General features: G+C 40.8%; 1 protein-coding gene across 2 annotated transcripts in view; it reads left to right on the top strand.

Moving 5' to 3' along the window:
- Ctnnd2 (catenin delta 2) overlaps positions 1 to 18,800 on the top strand; it is a 376,658-nt gene that overhangs the window by 37,193 nt on the left and 320,665 nt on the right. The gene's annotated exons all lie outside the window — the stretch shown is intronic.

Below are 18,800 nucleotides of genomic sequence, written 5' to 3'. Positions count from 1 at the left end.
GCAGCGGTAGAGGATTTAGGATGTTTGACTTCCGACGTTGAAATTGACTACCTGTAGAGTTAAATGTTTTATTCGGGCCGTGGATTGAGCTCAGTGGTTCTGCCACCTGCCTTGCAAGTGCAAGGACCCCAGTTTGATCCCTGGTACCAACATAAATAAATAAATAAATAATGATGTTTTATTCACAGCCCTTGTATTTATGCAGATAGAGTCCCAAGATATATATATTTCTCTGCATCTGTGAACACCATGCAGAGCTCACACTCTGGTATATGTCTATGCAAGGGCCTGTACCTTAAATCCAATGCTCGATGTGAAATTTATCTCAAGGAAATTTCACTGATAGAACATTCAGATCCTGTGCAATGTACTAAAGAGTTTACATATATCCTTTCCCAAAAAGAAATCACTCCTACAAACACAAAAAGCAGAATGGGATTATTTTATAGTATTCTTGGAGATGGCACTTTAGTACAAATCAAACCCACTTGGAAACTCCTTGGTAAATATTGTATTTGGTATAACCTTCACTGTAAAATTGAATTGCAATAAATGCTCGTTGGTAACTGCTAGAAATCAGAAGATGACTTGCATCTGCAAAGATCAATGTACTGGTTTTCTAGATTTTCAATCTTAACATCAGCCTGTAATTGTGGTTCTGAAATCTGCCCTGAATTTTTAGGTATTCTTGGTACTCTTTTGGTACCTCACTTCATGAACTTGATTCTTTCCATGATTCTAATAGCAAACTGAATTGGACAAGAACTGAATCAAATCGCATGGTTAGGTTCAATGTTGATCTTATGGGGAAATTTGATTTAGTTCTTGTCCAGTTCGATTTGTGGCCAGAATCATGAACAGAATTAGGCTTGTGAGTCTAGGTACCACTTATTAGAATATTCTTCAGAAAATACTTAACCACTCTACTTTAAAGCAAATTTTCTTAGCACACTACTGAAAATATATAGAAGTAGAATACAAGTAAAGTCTTAAGAAGTGCTAAAAAAGAAAAATATATCATTGAACAGTTATTACTTATATTTTACATTGTATATTTAAATTGAGAATGAGAATTTTATCTCCAAAGGAAGGACATTATATTTTCATATTAGGGGAATTGGGCTTAGTAAGAAACACATTTATATCTCTCTAGCTACAACCTAGTTTCTGCATGGTATACTATATGTCAAATATATTTTATCTTCTTAAATGGAATATTCTTCCCATTTTATATATCCTGTCACTGTTATAAACTTTCTTCTTTCAATATATTGTCACAGATCTTACGATTTTCAGTTATAGATGTCATTTATATTTATTGAGTGCATGCTATGAACAACAAAAAAAAAGAGAAACAACAGCAGGTAACGTTGAATAAATAAGAGAATTTGGACCACTGATCTTTTGTATGTGTTAAATGTGTATGCAGATGAGTGCTACATGACTTACAATTATTATTTTTAAGAATGCTATTAGCATTAATTATGTGTCATTCAAATAAAGCCCATACTGCTTTCCTAAGCTCACAAGACAAAGCAAAAAGAACCGTATCTAGAACCAGGACTGGATTATTAGGCCTTAATACAAATGATATTAATAAACCTGACCTTATACAAATAGAGTACTAAATACAACAATGCCTTTCTCTTATACTATAATAAAAAATGTATTCAAGTATTGTTTAGTGGAAAAGTGTGCTAAATCTAAAAAATAAAGTCCAAAATATAACACTTCTTTTAAGAGAACTTTTTTTGCATTTTCCTTTGAATGATGATTTTTATTCTTAGCTAAATAATGCTAAATACTTCTATGCTTAACTTCCAGGGCTCAGATATCCTTACTTTGGCATGATGAATTATGATTTCTACTTTTCAGTCTTTTTACTTTTTTTATACCTAAGAGAATATGTTAAGGTTTTGTCATTAATCACCAGACTATGTAAGGCTCTTTACCATTGGAAACAAATGTTTCCAGCGCGTCAGTCTGCAGACACTTTACTTCCATCTTTGACGTGAGCCTACTTTTGGGGAGGAAACGGATATTCCATAGTTTTGCCTCAAATGAAGAGCAGGAATATGAAATGAGTGTCCAAAGTCCACACTGCTGCCAAGCTGATACACCAGTGAGCACCCACATTTCTGGCACATACAGCAGAGTCCACACTGGAGAATGTGCTGGCCTGAACATATTTGAATCATTGTTTAAAAAAAAAAAAAGGAGAAAGGGGGCAGAGAAGGGGGAAGAGGGGGGAGGGGGGGGGGAAGAAACAAAAAGAAATACTGCATTTAGGTCCTACAGTGCTTGTTATCGTGGATGGTTTACACCAGGTATCAGTGTATAGGATTTGAAAATAAAATGAGAACCTTGTCCGCGTAGCTCCAGCACCCTGATAACTGCTTGTTTTGTGATCTTTGTTGTGGTGTTTTCTTTTTCCGGTTTATAACCTTCTTCATCTTAACTGCATACCAGTTTCTTATCGCTATCAAAAGTTACTTGGTGTTATTCATTGCAAAATTTTCAAGCAAATACAGAATTTAAAAATAAGAATTTGAAGTCATTCAGCTAGAAGCCAGAGACTCCCTGAAAGCTTTGAGTTACTCCAAACCACAGGATATGAAAGGATTAGCTCTGAAGGGTTGTGCTTTCTTGCAGATATTTAGCTCAGTCCTGTGGACTGTGGCAAAATTTTGGTCTTCCTTTCAACTGTCCTGTCATATCAGCTGCATGTCCTAACAAGGAATGCGCAGAAACCTTTTATCCAAAGAGATGGTAAAATCCAATTTTCTCTTTAAAGTCAGCAATCACTGGGATAATGATTTTTTATACATATGAAATTCACTTCATGACCACATTTCCTAGAACATTTTTGTTTTGCAATTGAGTGTTATCTTCCATGAAATGTGAATCTGTTTAGCATTTTTGACATAGCTAGTACATTTTTGGATGCTGCATCAAATATCAAGTTCTATATGCTATTGTTTCTAAAAGCATAAGTCAAAAATAAATCTTAAATTACATGAAACAGGTGTCAGTGATGTTGGAAGTAAGGTCATAATAACATTCTTACTTTGAAAATTTGAATAAATGAGCTAGAAAAATATATAAAACAAAATTAATATACAGGGTATACTAACTATATTATACATGTCCTTGTCTCTAAAAGAAGAAAAGTTATTGAAAACATTTTAATGTCATCATATGGAAATTGTAGTAGTCATAACGTCTTTGAATTTTGTTTGACTGATCCCTTTTCAGGATGTGGAAATCCTTGTTGTACACTATCCCAAAAGCAGTTTTTCAGATGTGCTAAAAGAAATCGCATTTATGGCATTTGTGATTTACAATAAAACTCTTAACTTTGTTATTCATCATAACAGAAACATCCGATGGCACCCACATTTTAATGCAGATTTTAAGCCCCAGTCATCAGCTGCATTTTTAATTGCCTCCAGTAACTGTGTCCATGGAGCTGTTTTGTTTCAAAGCCACAAACTTTATCAGTAATATAAAATTAGGCATGTTAAAAAAATTATATGTACATTTCCACTACATTTTATTTGCCATTTTGAAATATTGCTAAAAGTTCTTTTCTTTTGAACATCGTACAGTTAGGTCTCATTAAAAAGTATTGCTTATAAATATTTTATCATTAAGCAAACCTCAGTAATGTATTTAAAATGCTCTTTTCACCAGTTTTTGGTATACACATATAGTTGGTAATTCAAATGTTCAAGAAACAAAATACAGTGTAGAAACGCTTTCAAAATGGTAAAAGTTTGAAGAAGATCTTTTAGATCTTAAAGTTTAAGCAGAATCACCATATAATTTATTATGTAACTTAAATAACAGTGCTGGAGTGTGCAATAAAAACATTCCTCACAGCCTAGTTCTTGTGGGAGAGTCTTTCACCTCAAATGCTCGGCAAATCCCACATATAACTGGACGTGTAAGAGGAACGCAGGCAGCATCTACAGGGTAGAGACTTTGCGTGTGTGACAAGTACCTGGGTGGCATTAATTCACCAGGCCACCCCAAGCCCGCCACACCTCTGACTGTTGCTAGCAGCTGGCTACTCAGACCCTAAAAAATCTTATCTTTTTCTTTTCAGAAGAATTCACATTTCCCCAAGTTTATATTACACAAAATATGCATCTAAATGCACTTTTTTCCTCATATTTTGGAGCTTTGAAAGTGCATTCATTCGCTGGATTCCTACTTCAAAGAAAGAACTTAGTTGAGGTCAGGTATCATAGCTTCTGGGACAGCACCCCCACCCCGGCTCCTGTTGTCCCTTGAGCAGTCATTTCCGTCCCTGCCTGAGTGGTCAGCCTCCCCCAGACTCTGTCCACCCTCCCACACGAAGGCAGAACAAGAAGGTTACCTGGTAACAACCTGGGCTCCTTGTGGGGTTTTGTGACATGAGGATGACAATGTTGATAACAGTGATAATATTAACAATGACAGTTAAAATTACAGTAATACATCGGTTCACGAACACTTCTGATCACAAACAGCCACATTCTCAGAAGCATTCGACAAAATTGTGCTTCCCTTGGCAAACTCCATGAACACGAACATGGCTTCTCCCCAAAATCGTGAAATGAATTAAATTCGTGAACCAAGTTACCACTGTAATTTAAAAATATGGCCCAAGCTCAGGGTTAAACTGTTAATATTTTTATTTAACTGAATGCCTTCCCAATGCTTCTACATGACTTTCTATACTGCCTTTTTACATAGGAGAGACTCAGAGATACATATTGAATCCAAATCTGATTAACTTCTAAGCCTGTATTTCTAGCCAGAGTTGTGACTGTTGGTACCAGTACTAGCTGCAATTAAGCAAAACGCCACTTCTTTCCAATATGAATTCTGCGAGGCTATGAATCAAGTAGCCTTCCCTCAGATTTTTAATTTTCTTTTCAAAGTAAGCAAGGGGCTTTCGGTTCACTTTTGGTAAGGTGACTCCATCACTGGGTACTGTAGAGGTCTTTTTCCGGATCCCAACTTTGTCACCCAGTTGCATTGCTGTAGTCACTGGCTATGCTTTTGGCTGTTGGGCATATTCGCGTTGTTCTATCTTGTTCATTTTGGGAGGGTTAAGGTAGATGGTGTAATTCAAACCTTTCGTGGACAGACACTGCAGCAAGAGGGTTCCCTTCCAAAAGAGAAAGAACCTGCAGCTGTGCCTATAGTCAGTCCTCCGCATGACAGCTCCTTCTGAGACGCGCCATGACTGAAATGGGGCCCAGCCTCAGGCCCAAGGCCAGCACCAAGAGGAACTGTCAGGATGTTTCATTTTCCGCCTGTGTTTAGTTCTCATCAAGGGCTCTATCTGGCATCAAGGGAGCCACTGCTCAGCCCTGAGGCTCATCCCATCCCTCACCCAGGGAAACAGCAGATGTGGCCTGTCCTCTGAAGGCCATCACAGACAAGGCTTAAAGGATTCTTACCAAATTGAAATTGGGGCCCTGATCTTACCTACATTGCCCTCAGTGTCTGTGATGCAAAGAGGAAATGATGAAAGTAACCTCTTCAGGAAACTGCTGTGACGATGAAAGATATTAAGATCTAAATGGTCGACTTCCTGGCTTAGAGGAGGACCCATTTTAGCTTTGGTTGCTAGTACCACCCCCATTTCTGCAGCAGCCCCTTACTCCTGCCCCCAAGAGGACCTAAGTTCTGGCTGAGAGTGGTGCTTGGGAGTCAGAGCCACAGAGGAAGTGGGGAAAGATGGACAGGCTCCGAGCTTCTGGTAGGAAGGACAAAGGAGAGAACTGGGAGCAGATGGCTGGAGCACTTCCTGCTGGAGAGCAGCCGTGGGAGGGGTGCAGTGAGGACCAGAGCTTGGGCCAGCAGGAAACTGGGAGGAGGAGCACTGAGCATTCAGAGCCAAGAGAGGGAACGGAAGATGGAAAGCAAGGCTTCACTGCAGAGTGACTTTTTGTTTGCTTTGCAGAGCCCTTCTTTGCAAAATTCCTTTCATCAATGGATGGCAAAGTAGTGCTCATAACAGTATTGAATTTTTTTTTCCTGTACCTAGAATAATGTTTTGCTTCATGCCTTCGAAAGCACTTGGAGGAGGAACCAACTGCGCGTGTAGGCTGTCAACTCATCTCTAATACTGTTCCCTCACTGCATTTATACTGAGGCAGGGTCTGGCATAGGGCCTTCCAGGACACAGTGTCATTAAGGGTCCAGAAAGACAGTCAGTTGCGAAGGATGAGCATCCATACATAAGGCACGAATTAGCGAGTGAATCAGCGACTTGTTAGCAGGTCCTCCGTCTATTATGATGGCGCAGCTCTTTGTGCTGTGTGGCTCTGTACACAGCCTTCCTTCTAGGGGAAGTCTCCTCGTCATCCATTTTCTATCAGTGACGCCAATTCTACCCCAAGTTCAAAGGCTTACTCATGGGGTCCCCACGGGGGAGTCTGTGAGATCCAAGTCCCCAGTTCTCCAAAGAGGAACAAATACATATCATTTGGGGGGAAAAGCCAATTCCAGGCTCACTAAATGTACATGGTCTTCTCAGATAGCTCTTCCTCCCTAAATACAGAGTTGCTCTATTCATGAGCTCCTTCTGGAGTGGCTATAGGAGTCTGGTGTTTGGCCCCCATTATGAAGCCCGGAACTAAGATGGCCTTGGTTGCTTAACTCGTATCTCTAATGACCTACAAGTAAATCTCTTCTATAAGCTAATTAATACTAGCTTTCCAGAACTTTACTTTAGCTTTTCTACCTAAAGGCAACTGTACTCTGAGTTCCAGGAACAAAGATACTGTCTTTCTTCTGACTCCAGAAAACTGAAAATATCCATATGATAAATTATCATGACGAGTTTTTCCACATAGGCATACGGATGAGGCAAAATCTATGATCTCATCCAGTATCAGCAGTATCTTGGATCAACACAAGTCAGAACTCTATGACACCTCCAGAACTTTGAGTCTTGATTTTAAGGTTTCTGTGAATCTTAAGTATAATGATGATGTAAAACTAAAAATAGTTGGTAGTTTAAAGGAATAGCATGTTAGGTTCTCAAGTAAAACAATAATTATTTTGCAGTATCCTCACTACACAGTGAAACTGCAGCTACTAATCCGTAAGGCTTCCTGCACCATGCTGATGTTTATCATCTCATGATGACCCTGTGCAGGACATGTGTGTGATATGTGGGTGGTGGCTGTGGGGTTGGGATATTTTCATACCGGAAAGAGAGTTGGGGTCTTGTGGGTGAAACCAGTCTCTGCACCATTTTGTAATGACTCAGTTGCATATAAATCTACAAATAAGAGATGTCCTCCGTAGATGAGAGAAGGGAGTCTTGATCCTCATTTGGATGAAATCAACTTCTCATGATTGAAAAGGAGTGCATGTGAATAATGGTGTCCCTGCAAAACAAGCCAAGAAGCAAAAACCCAGGAAGCTCCTTTCTCTGGGATCCCCTGGAGAAACCGACCAGTTTGTAAACTGGAAAGGAAGGTGTGGAATCTAAATGCTCTGATTTTATGTGCAGACTCTATTTGCTCCCATTAATTCCCCACCACACACCTTTTGCAGTTTTGGGGAGTGGTTTTAAAGGAATCAGAAGGTTTTGTGCCTCTGAAGAATCAAAGCAAAGTTTTGTGAGTCTTGCCCTGAGTGAGATTATAAAATTGAGGCTATCACCCCTGCACCTTGAGGTTGGTTCCCATGAGTGAGAACCCCTGTAGAAAATAGGAACCCAAGATGACAGTTTGCTCCTTTGGCCAACCATTCTTCAGAATTGCCTCCTAGGGATAATCTTACTTAACCCTAGACTTAATTTTATGTAAATGCAGCAGATTATATGTGTATGTAGGTATTGCATGGATAAATAAATACACAGATTATATGTGTATACATATCAGGTATGCAGATATGTGTGTGTACACATAATCAGTCTTTGTGACCCATAAGTAGCAAAAGCACTATGTGTATATATAAACGTGGGTATCAGTATGCATGTATGCATATATACAAATATTTATAAATACACGTATTATATATTTACATATTGATTCTGTGCACATATAACCAAAAATAAGATCTCTAAAATTTGCATAAACACATGAGTGTTAGTGCCACGGAGGACACACAATAACAAGATATTAATTTCCTGTCTTTCTATTTATCAATATTGATAGGGTATTTAAAAAGAAATAACACATTGGTAAAGTTAGAAAAGCAGAGTCCTTACCCATATAGAAAACAAATGAGTCACCATAGTTGTTAGAGTTTTGAAGGGCACACTTTTGGTTGTGGCTGTGTTTAGTGGGTATCTACATGGTTGTGTTCAACCTTTTGGACTCATGTACTGATCAGGGTACTTTATGATTTTCAGATAATTTGGCCAGTTCCTAATGAAAAGAACTTCCCTCCTTCTCTCTTCCATCTATCCTACTATCGAAAACCTATTTCATTTTTAGTATATTTCAATTACTCCATCCACAAAGCCATCATTGTTTATTCCATTAGAAGTGAAAATCTGAGATCCCCTTTGGCCATGTCAAGTGCAAACCCATATTGATATTGGCTTGATGTCATCAATCGCTTTTCATCCCATCTGATTGTGAACATTTAATTGAGGACAAAAATGGAGCACTCAAAACATTTAATGTGTTGCAAGGTAAGTTGTAGTTGACTGTCAGTTGTTAAGTAATGGAAATTAATCCCCACTGCTTCTTGATGATTTGCAGCTAATAGTGCCATTAATTTGGAGGCACTGACATCAATAAAAAGAAAATTAGCATCTTATAATAAGAAAAAGTACATTTTAAACTGAAATTCCTTTGCTCATGATATGTTACAGTTTGACAAGTCCAGTGACTTAATTTTTTCATCTACTGAAGATCATTTTCAGCTACTTTAACTGGCTTACTGAGCCAAGTGTGCTCTATTAGCCACTAAATTCTATTATGAAAATGGGAAAGAGAATAAGAAAGAGGAGAAGGAAGAGACTCCCTTCCATGGGAAGTTCAGTGGGCTGTGCCTCCCCACACATAGACTGTGTTATGTACTGAAGTGCACTGAAGGTTGAGATGACAGAAGTATCCCCAAGACTTCTCCATCATTGCCTTGTCCTTTCCCATTTCTGTTGTTTAAATTTTCATTGTGGTGCATGGTCCATGGGCCAACAGTTTGAGCACTACTTACAGCACTGATGAGGCTTTCCCAGTGTTTGATCACTGGATCATTTGCAATAACCCTAAAGTGAAGGCCTCAGTCTACCTTGTAAGCTGCTCTGTTCTGAAGGATGCTCCAGTAAGACCCTGGGGTGGTTCCCCTGACTTTGAAACACAGTCCAGCGGTTCCCAACCTGTCTTGAATTTGAACACTAATATTTCAAGGACAGGTGGACACTAGCCTGGGGGAGCCAGTCCTTTACTTTGCAAAGGATCTCCTCCAACCACTTAATTCACAGGAAAGTCAGACATGAAATAACCTCAGAATGTAGGCCAGCCTTTGCAGTGGAAGAAAAGTGACGTAATGAGAAAGATCAAAGCGAGTTTGAAGACATATGTTTGCAAGCCACTGACTTAAAAGCCACAGTGAGGGAGCAGTTGCTTCTCTGATAAGGGCATAATGGGAAATTAGCTTGGGATGTTCACATATGTCCCAATAAATGGGAAAATGAAATCTTGCCTTTTATTTACTTTACCTGGACGTTCCCTTTTGAATGCCTTTGATGACCGAGTGAATGACTAAAACCCTATACACAGCCTTTCTTCTTGGTATTCCCAGTTCTTCACAGAAACAATAAAATTCTAAGTCTTGATCATTTCTGAAGAAAACCTCCCAGTACCCAGCATGCTGTGTCAAATTCACAGCAATAAAGTTTGAAGTGACCTCCACAGGTGCCCTGAGTGACGACATCTCCTGAGGGTCACATCCTGGCTCATCCTCCCCCTCAGTGAATCAGAGCTGGCCTGCACACCCAGTAGAGTGACTTGTGTGATAATCATCCATAGTCTTCTTTGCCCTGGATTCCTGCTTTAAGAAAGTAGGAGGTAGTAAATGATTAGTATTGTTGTCAGCCATTGCGTGAACAAACCTCAAAGACACTATGCTGAGTCAAATAAGCCAGACATAAAAGGACAGATACTGTGTGATTCCGTTTACACGAGGTACCTAATATGTCTGATTCATAGAGAAGGAAAATAAGAAAGTGACTTCCAGTAGTTCTGGGGAGAGGAGAATGAGGAGTTGGTGTTTAACGCATGCAGACTTTCTGTTTGGAATGATGGAAATGTCCTGGAGATGGAGTGTGGCGAAGGTCGCACAGCGCTGTGAACGCCACTGAATTGTCCACGTAGAAATAGTTAAGATGGCAAATTTTATGTTGTATATTTTAGCACAGTAGAAAAGGTAAGAGCCACCTAAATGCGAGCAAGGCACCGCGTCTTACGGACAGAGCAAAGCTGTGTGGAGGACGGGAAGAGGGAGCCACAGGAAGGCAGAGTGAGTGAAGCGACTCTGTGGTTCCTCAGGTGATTTCTTTTGAAACAACGCCTCCCACTGCTTCAGAAAGCTCCACAGCTCACTGTGAAGGGGAGCGCGACACTACTCTTCCTCACTTACTGCTTACCAAATATAGTACCTGAGGAAGGCCTTTTCTCTCTTGCCCATGTTTTCTCAGAATCCAGCAAAAATAGCAATAATACGTTATAAAAAGATATTACTTAATTATAATCACCATAAGATTCAGTTAAGAGCATAAATATAAAATAGCTTTTGAAATTAGATGGCATAATATCATTCTCCACAATAAATATACTTATTCATACTGTTCAGGAAATAATGCCTTATGGTGATCAGTGTTAGATATTTCTATTCATTCAACAAATACTTATGAGTACAAAATACCAGGGACTCTTTTGGATACTGAAAATTCACACATGGGAAATGAGGTGAGATTATTAAGTAGGAAATAATCATACTTAAAATCATATAAACTTAAAAGTAAATTGAATTTAAGTGAAAACTGTCTGCTATATTTTTATTTAAAGTTGCCCTTAGTAACTGCTTATAGCAGCCACCACATAAGGGTTTTTCCTACCATGCTCACTGCTTTTAGAGCCAAAGTTACATTTCGTGACTTCTGCTGGGGTTAATTCCCCTCTCACTGAGGAGGAAGGCAGTTACTCACCTCAGAGGCTCTAAATCAGAAAGCTTCCAAACAACATCGAGAGAGCAGGCAGAACAATTTCCTGTTTCTCCCAGCGCCCACAGGACTCCTCTTCCTATCTCTGGATGTCTGCAGTATTTCAAGCCAGGCTCGGTTATATTAGAAAGGAACTCATTAAGGTAGATGGCAGTTAACAACCATAACTGCAGTAAAGTGCTCTGACATTAAAGAGGAAAGCATAAAGCATGAGCCTCTTTAGAAAAACCGACATGTTTCTGCAGGGGGCTTCATAATGTGTTTGTGTCCTTTGTTTTTGAGGATGACTGTGACATTAACAGTCTGAGATTTAGCATAAATCAGATTGAAAGTCACAGGCAGTGTCGCTCAGGTTGTAAATGCAGCCTTTAGCAACACAAACACCGTGTGTGTCTGCTAAGTAGTGTGTGGTATGTGTATTCACACCGCTGCATACAAACTTATAGATACCTACATGGTACACACGTATGCACACCTAGGCATGAGCTTCCGTACATACGGACTGGACCTGCTCTGTAGGAGTAACTGCGTGACTCTGACTTCAGTTTTCCACAGGAAAGGAGTTCTGTCTGATTACGCTGTTGCTTTAGTAGCAAGGAAGGCAGAACAGCCAGTGTGCCAAGGCCCCAGGCCCATCTGCCGGTGCCGGGGCTGTGTGTCTTCCATTCAGGCCCTGGTCCCCACGGAAGCTCAGTGTGCACCGCGCTGCGTAGGCTCATTCACCGCAGTGAGCACTTACAAGTTGCAAGGAAAGAGAATGCACCCTGGTGATCTCCATCAATGGGAGCTTGTTGTAGGTGTCCAGAGGGCTATGAAAGAGACAGGAAATGGTTTCAGCGGCCTTAGCCAAGCGGACCTCATTGAAAACCAGCTCACGGTTCTGGACACAGAAGTAGCTTTGGGGCCTGGGCAGGCATACCGAGCATGCCGCAGAGAAGCAAGTGTGTACTTGGCCCCTTTGCAGAGCCTTCGGGTGCGGGCTCTGGGCCCCTCTGCCCCTCCTTCCCAGCCCAGAGGGAGGCTGGTCTGGCTGGCCAGACACTTGGCTCTAATAGATGCACCTTTTCGGAAGGTAAATTTTGTATAGTGTTTAAAATACCGAGGTCACGGATGTAGCTCAGTGACACCACACCAGCCTGGCGAGTGCTAAGTCCTGAGTATGGACCGGGTACAAAGAACAACTGCAATATGCAAAGAGACATTGAAGGCAATTTTAGCACATTGGAACAAATATGGGGAAAATTTCAAGGGTGAAACTTGTGCTGCTGTCACCAGTAGCAGAGCTCATCAAAGCCACATTACTGTGAAAACACAATGCTGAGCTACTACTCTGATCTGTCCAGGAGCTGGCTAAAATCCTTTTTAAGTCACCAAGATTATGGGAAATATGACTTCTTATTCACTCTTAAAAACATTAGTAAAGCTGTGCAAGTTATTGTAGCCCATTTATCTGTTTTAAATCTGGAAAGATTTACATATGTTATAAAAAGAATATTTGTTTTCTTTTGTTTTGTTTCGAGACAGGGTCTCACTATGTAGTTGAGACTGCCCTGGAACTCACTATGCAACCCAGGCTGGTCTCGAAATCACAGCGATCCTCCTGCCTCAGCCTCCTGAGTGCTGAGATTACAGGTGTGCGCCACCATGCCTGGCTTAAAAAGAATATTTTTAAAAGGGTATTTTTATAACTTTCCATGTACATCATTATTTATAAAAATAAAGGAGTCTAATATGAGAAGTCACTAGTGTTTTGATAGGTTGGCCATGCCCATCTGTGAGAATGAAATTATTTCTATAAAATAAGAATCATTGTTTTTTATTTCATTCCTTCATTTTAAATCACTCAAAATACTATTTCCTTTTTTTGAATTTCACACTGAAATGTATTATTTCATCATACTTAAAGAATAAACACTAGAAAGACCCAAAGTGAAACTTTTTAGCAACTTCGCTAGAGCTTTTTTTTTAAAAGTGTGGCCCTGAGCGCTAGGCATTGGTCGGAAATGGAGAACCCAAGGCCCCGCCTCCCGTGTGCCACTCCAGAGTCTGCATTTTAACAGAGCTCAAAATGACCTCCGTGCACATCGAAATCAGAGTGTCTCATTCTGTCATCAGAGAAATCTCTCACTGCCACATTTCTTTTCTTGCAGAGTTAGAAATCAAGCAGTGACATTATTGTCCCCTGTGAATATTCTCTGAATTACACTGTGAGGGGAGTGGCATTAGGAGGTGCAAGATTATTTGCTTTTCGCAGTCTTAGTGTTTTGTCTTACTGGATGGAAACTCTGAATTTGACAATCCAGGTGCTTGATGTAGTTGATTTTAAAAAAGCAACAAAATGTAAACTTCCTTTTCAAAATAATACGGAATAGATTTTCAGTGAACATCATTTACCATGTTAAAATGTTGCAGTCTGTTTCTTTTAAAAGGGCAAACTTGGCTCAGGGGCATTCCGAGGTTTTGAACAATTCTTCGCTTTTCTTATCCCCAGACAAATCCCCCAGTGTCTTTCTTCTCTTATGGGGCCTCCCAGTTTCCTCCCAGTTTGCTGAGAGTATCTGAGCTCTTCACCCCAGACCTGTTCATCCTTGCCCACGGCCTTTCTTCCTCTTGCTGTAAGTCCCTCCCCGTCTGTCCCTGCCGGTCTGCCCTTGGCCTCTGTGAGACCCACAGTAGTGGTCACGTCCAGTCTTCTCTGGATAATGTGGCCGGTAGCACTTCTCTCGCCAAGATCCTCTCCGGGGAGGCTCCTCTCCATGTGCTCGGCTGGCACATGGTGCGCATTTACCATTCAGCTGAAAGCTGATCAGGACTTTCAGCCAAGCGCACCATTGGCCTGGGGACACACTCAAGGCCGTTCTCTACAGCTCACCGTGGTTGGGAAGTTCTTGTCAGAAATACGGAGCCCCAGACCACCTTACAGATCAGAGCCTACATTTTAACCAGAGCCTGTAGTGGAGACTGGTTTCACGTTAAAATTTAAGACGCTCTGATCTGAAAGTCGGTGCTGCCCAACTGTTCTCCTTCTTCTTCCTCACTAATAAAAGGCCGTAACAGTTCTAATCTACCATATGGAGCTGCGTTCCCCTGGTCTGAACCTAAGCCCTCAAGGGGCCAGGGACGAGCAGTGCACAGCTGTTTACAGGAACCCGTGGAGTGAGAAGAGAGAACCCCAGGCAGGCCTAGAAGGTGTGAGTACTGTGGTAGGTAGGAACTGTTCTCCTCAAATTCTAGGCCAGTAGCCTTCAGCGTGAGGTCGTGTCCTGGACTCCTCTTCACCAGAGTCTGATCTCACGATATCCCCTCCCTAACGCCCTTTCTATGTCCCTTTCACCGTGTCTCCTCACTCCCTTCACAGCCAACAGAAAACACCTCTCGCTTCTGCATACCCTTGCTGCATATTAACAGGAAGAAAGGTTTCGAATATTTGCATGTATGGAAATCAAAAGTAGGAATGGATTGATGTCAACTTGTCTTATTCTAGCGATAAATGACATTCATTGCTGAAAATAGACGAATCCTTTAAACCCCACATCCATCTCATTAAAAGATGTATTTTCAATAAATTATTTTATGCTTCTTAATTGCATATCAAAATTCTGTACTTTAGTGCTACATGTTTTGATCATTTGTGTACTAATAATAGCCACGATGATCACTCAATGCAAAAGAAAAAAGCAATTAGTGTTTTATTGTCATGGGAAATAAAGAATATGTGTACCTATGGATATATATGTGTGTTTTAATGAAATAGCACACTTTATATGAATATGATTATTTTAAAGGGAAAAAACAGAAATTCTTTAGCAACTAAGAATGTTTCAGAATCTACCTTCTTTTATTGGGTCAAGCTCTGAACCTTTCATTAGGTCTACAGAGGAGAAATAAAACTTATGAATCCTTCCATTAGGCTTGACCTTTGAACCAGTTTTTCAGAAATAAGAAAGGAAACAGCAGAGCCTCAGCTCTACTCAATCCCTGGTGCAGGCAAAAATGGTCAGTTCTTCGGCTACGGACTTTGATTTCCATTTAAGACTTTCACTCTTTAGGGAAAAAAGAAAAGGATAATGTGTTAGGTTGAAAGCTGGAAAAATTAAACTTGGCCTTGAGTTTTCTGAGAAATCAGCACCCATTCCTTAGTGAATGTCAGAAGCAAACTATTTTAGCCACAAAACAAATGGTTTCTTTCAATTAGCACCCAGCAAAGGAGAATGTCTGCAGTCCCTTGGAGACAATGGCCGACTATCCACTTTCCCATCCTGTCCCTCTCTCTGGCTTCAATGGCGCACTGTGGAGGCCATGGCAGGCTGCCCACAGACTGAGAAGACTTGCATACTTCATCCTTTCAAGAAAGCCAGAATTCTCCCCTGCCGGTAACCTGAGATGCCCCCGACCTCGTTAGGTTAGTTACCATCTCGTTTTTTCGTTATGATTGCAAAAGAGAAGCCAAGGGAGGTATTTTCAAATACTGCCCAGATTCTTTATACAGGCAGAGGACATGCGCTCCTTTTATGGTCATTGCGACTGATGGGGAATTGTTGCTTTGGTAATTTTCAACAAACAAAACAATGTCCTTATGATTACTTGTTAAAAGTTTTGAACTTTAAGGTTTCTCCTACTCTGCCTCAAGTGGCTACACTTAGAGAATGATACGCAAGGTGTGACACAGAAAACATTCTAATGCATCCAGAGAGTAAACCTTACTGTGCTGGTATTAGGCAGCGGGCTTTTAATCGAATGGGGAAAGTTACTTTTACAGTGGTTTGGATATTAGTATTTATAGCTGTTTTAGGTCTTGGTGCTTGACATGGCTTTGTGAGGACAGAGTTACCAGGGCCTGTCTAGAATCCCTTCTGCACCCAAGAGTAGGTTCAGTCCATCCAGGAGACAACAGGGACAGTAGTCAGCAAACATCTAAAACAGTCCACCTGTCAGCTAGTAGAGGGTCCCCTATTGCCAGAGACCCTGCAATGGCGTGCTTCCTGGGCCAAGCCCTGCCTTGAAGACACAGCAGCTCCACACATGCTCTCCTGCAGTGGTCCCCATTGCTTCTGGGGACTGGAATCTTGTTCTTCACTGGGATCTGCCTGCTTCTCTGTCAGAATCTCCTGCCACGGAGAACATTCATACTTGTGTAGGAATTTATTTTGGCTGAGAATATAGATTTAGCCCAATAGCATGCACGTCTTTATGTCTCTTTGTTGTAATGAAGCACTTTTTCTCCAGTAGCTGTCAAAATGAAAGTGTTTGCATAGTAGTAAACACATCAAGAGGCCACTCGAAATATATAGCATACAACAATTCTGTAAAATATTGAAAGCCTGAATCAATCCAGTGTCATTTTGCTGCTTTTATGTATGCAGAAGTGACACTTCGATGAAACTCTTGTGTAAGACAGTGCATTTCTGTCACTAATCTTTTTTGGAGGTGATTCATAAATACTTATTACATAATGTTATTATGCAAGGGTGCCTTTAGTATGTCAGCAGAGATTCTGTGGGATAACATTAAAATTACCAAGAGGTGGAAGACACATCCACATCTGCAAGAGACTGGGATGCCTGTGGGAAGGTGACCAGCCAACAGCGTTCGTCCTGTCACACATGGTGCGAAAGCACTAGGCTCTGACGGTAGGGCAGCATTTAATGTGGAAGGAAGTAGGGAGGCTTCCCAGAGCAAACTGCATGAGGTAGATGGGGGAAAGCCAGTTCCTGAGTGACGTTCCTTAACACAGAAGGGAAAGTCGGGTATTTGCAGGGAGGCAGAAGGTACCCAGCATGGAAAGTGCAGGTGTGGGGAGGGGCGGGACAAACAGGACACCACCAGAGGACGCCCTGTGGAGAGCACAATACCCAGTCTCCACATTTACACTGTTCCAAGGCTGCCTTGACCTGGAAGATGGGTGTCTTTATCATGCTTGGGGTCACTGCCTCGAGGGATGGGAAATGGAGCTGAGCTTCAGGCAGTCACCTCCGCTCTAGGATCAGACACGGGAGGGTGGGGCTCTGCGCCAACTCTGAGGTTCAGAGTCTCTGGGGAAAAGTGGACCAGAAGCATGCCCATGGCATTTGTGCTCCCGTGTGTGGGCTTTATATTTCTCCCATCTCTTCTGGAACAAGCAGCCTGTTCCCTCACATGCGCTCCCTTCCTTCTTCGACTGTCGTACTTTGCATTTTTAGGAGCTCGCAGTTCCAACCTCACATTTTTCTTGCGTCATTATCAAACTGCCTCATGTTAATAAGGTCATAAGTTGGGATGGGTTTTTCAGTGAGTACAGATGGTGGGGCTTTCTTAAAGATCCATGAACGTGGGCACAACAGAGAAGGCTGCAGTGCTCGCAGTAAGTTCCAGCTGTGGTCTCAGGCTCGGCAGCACCTGTGGGAACCTTCAAACCTTGCCCAGATTCATTATCACCTGTGCTGGAGTTGGCAATAGACCCAGAGCCCTGGTCCACCTTCCACACCGTGGAACTCGGTGCTTGGTCCATAAGATGTAGTATTAAATGTGACCCAGGAATCTTTAGTATTGACAAAACACATACAAGTGACCAAGAATGGAAAATTAAATCTCATTAGTATAGCAACACATTACTGATTTTTTAAATTGCTATTTTATAAAATAATACCATTTTCCATCTGTTTTCCTGATAGCTCACACTGTTTTCTTTCTCTTTCGCTTGGTGGTACATCCGCTATGGGTTTGGATTGTTGCATATCATTAGAAAGATGGTGGAGCTGCGTCTTAAAATGCACTTTTAAGCTTTGCATTTCTTTGAGGAAAGCGGAATGTTGTAAATGAATTCTGAATTTAAAAAATGGGATTTATTGTGTAGGATTTTGAAAAATTTTTCATGCTTATGAAACTCAAAAAGGCACATTATGTAAAGCTGTGTTAAATCCTGATCCTTTGATCTTAAGAATTGGTGTCACTTCATATTTTTGAAGACTACGTACTGCTTTTTTTGAAATTTACTTTAAGATACATTTTCCATCTCAGTTCATTAGCTGAATGAGTGCTCAGTATTTGGTACTATTTCCTGACCCCCAGGGGTTTTTGGAAAACTATGACATAGTTTTAGTCTGCATAAAGACACCAATATTTAGATAAACAAAATACCTGGTGGGAAAAATAACAAAACCGAGGTGGTTCTACTGCCTGCCTCCCAAGCATAAGGTCCCAAGTTCAATCCCCCAGTACCAAAAAAGAGAGAGAGAGAGAGACAACCTTTCTTTTTATTTTTGGGAAAAAAAATCACAGTTAAACTACCATTTCTTACTGTTGTTAGTACACGTTTGCAGTAGATAATTCCTTGTGTGGAGTTGGTCCATGCACACAGCACATCCTCCTTCCTTTTTTCCTTCCTTTCCCTCCTCACCCCCTCCATATCTGTATCCCTTCCATCTGAGAAAGATCTACCATCCTATTTCCTATTATCTGTCTTCTATTTTGCTCTTTATTTATAATTTGGGTAACTAACTCTTAGTCATCATTCTAATGTACTCAATATTAACTATAATGTAACTGTGTCAAAATACAGCTATATTTTCAATGCTCAAAGATAAATAAAAGATATAAGCTCACTATATTATATTTAAAAAGCAAGTCATATAAATAG

This window comes from Fukomys damarensis, unplaced genomic scaffold, assembly GCF_012274545.1.
Source record: "Fukomys damarensis isolate Sample0158 unplaced genomic scaffold, DMR_v1.0_HiC HiC_scaffold_1, whole genome shotgun sequence".
NCBI lineage: Eukaryota > Metazoa > Chordata > Mammalia > Rodentia > Bathyergidae > Fukomys > Fukomys damarensis.
This window is presented reverse-complemented; position numbering and strand designations above follow the sequence as displayed.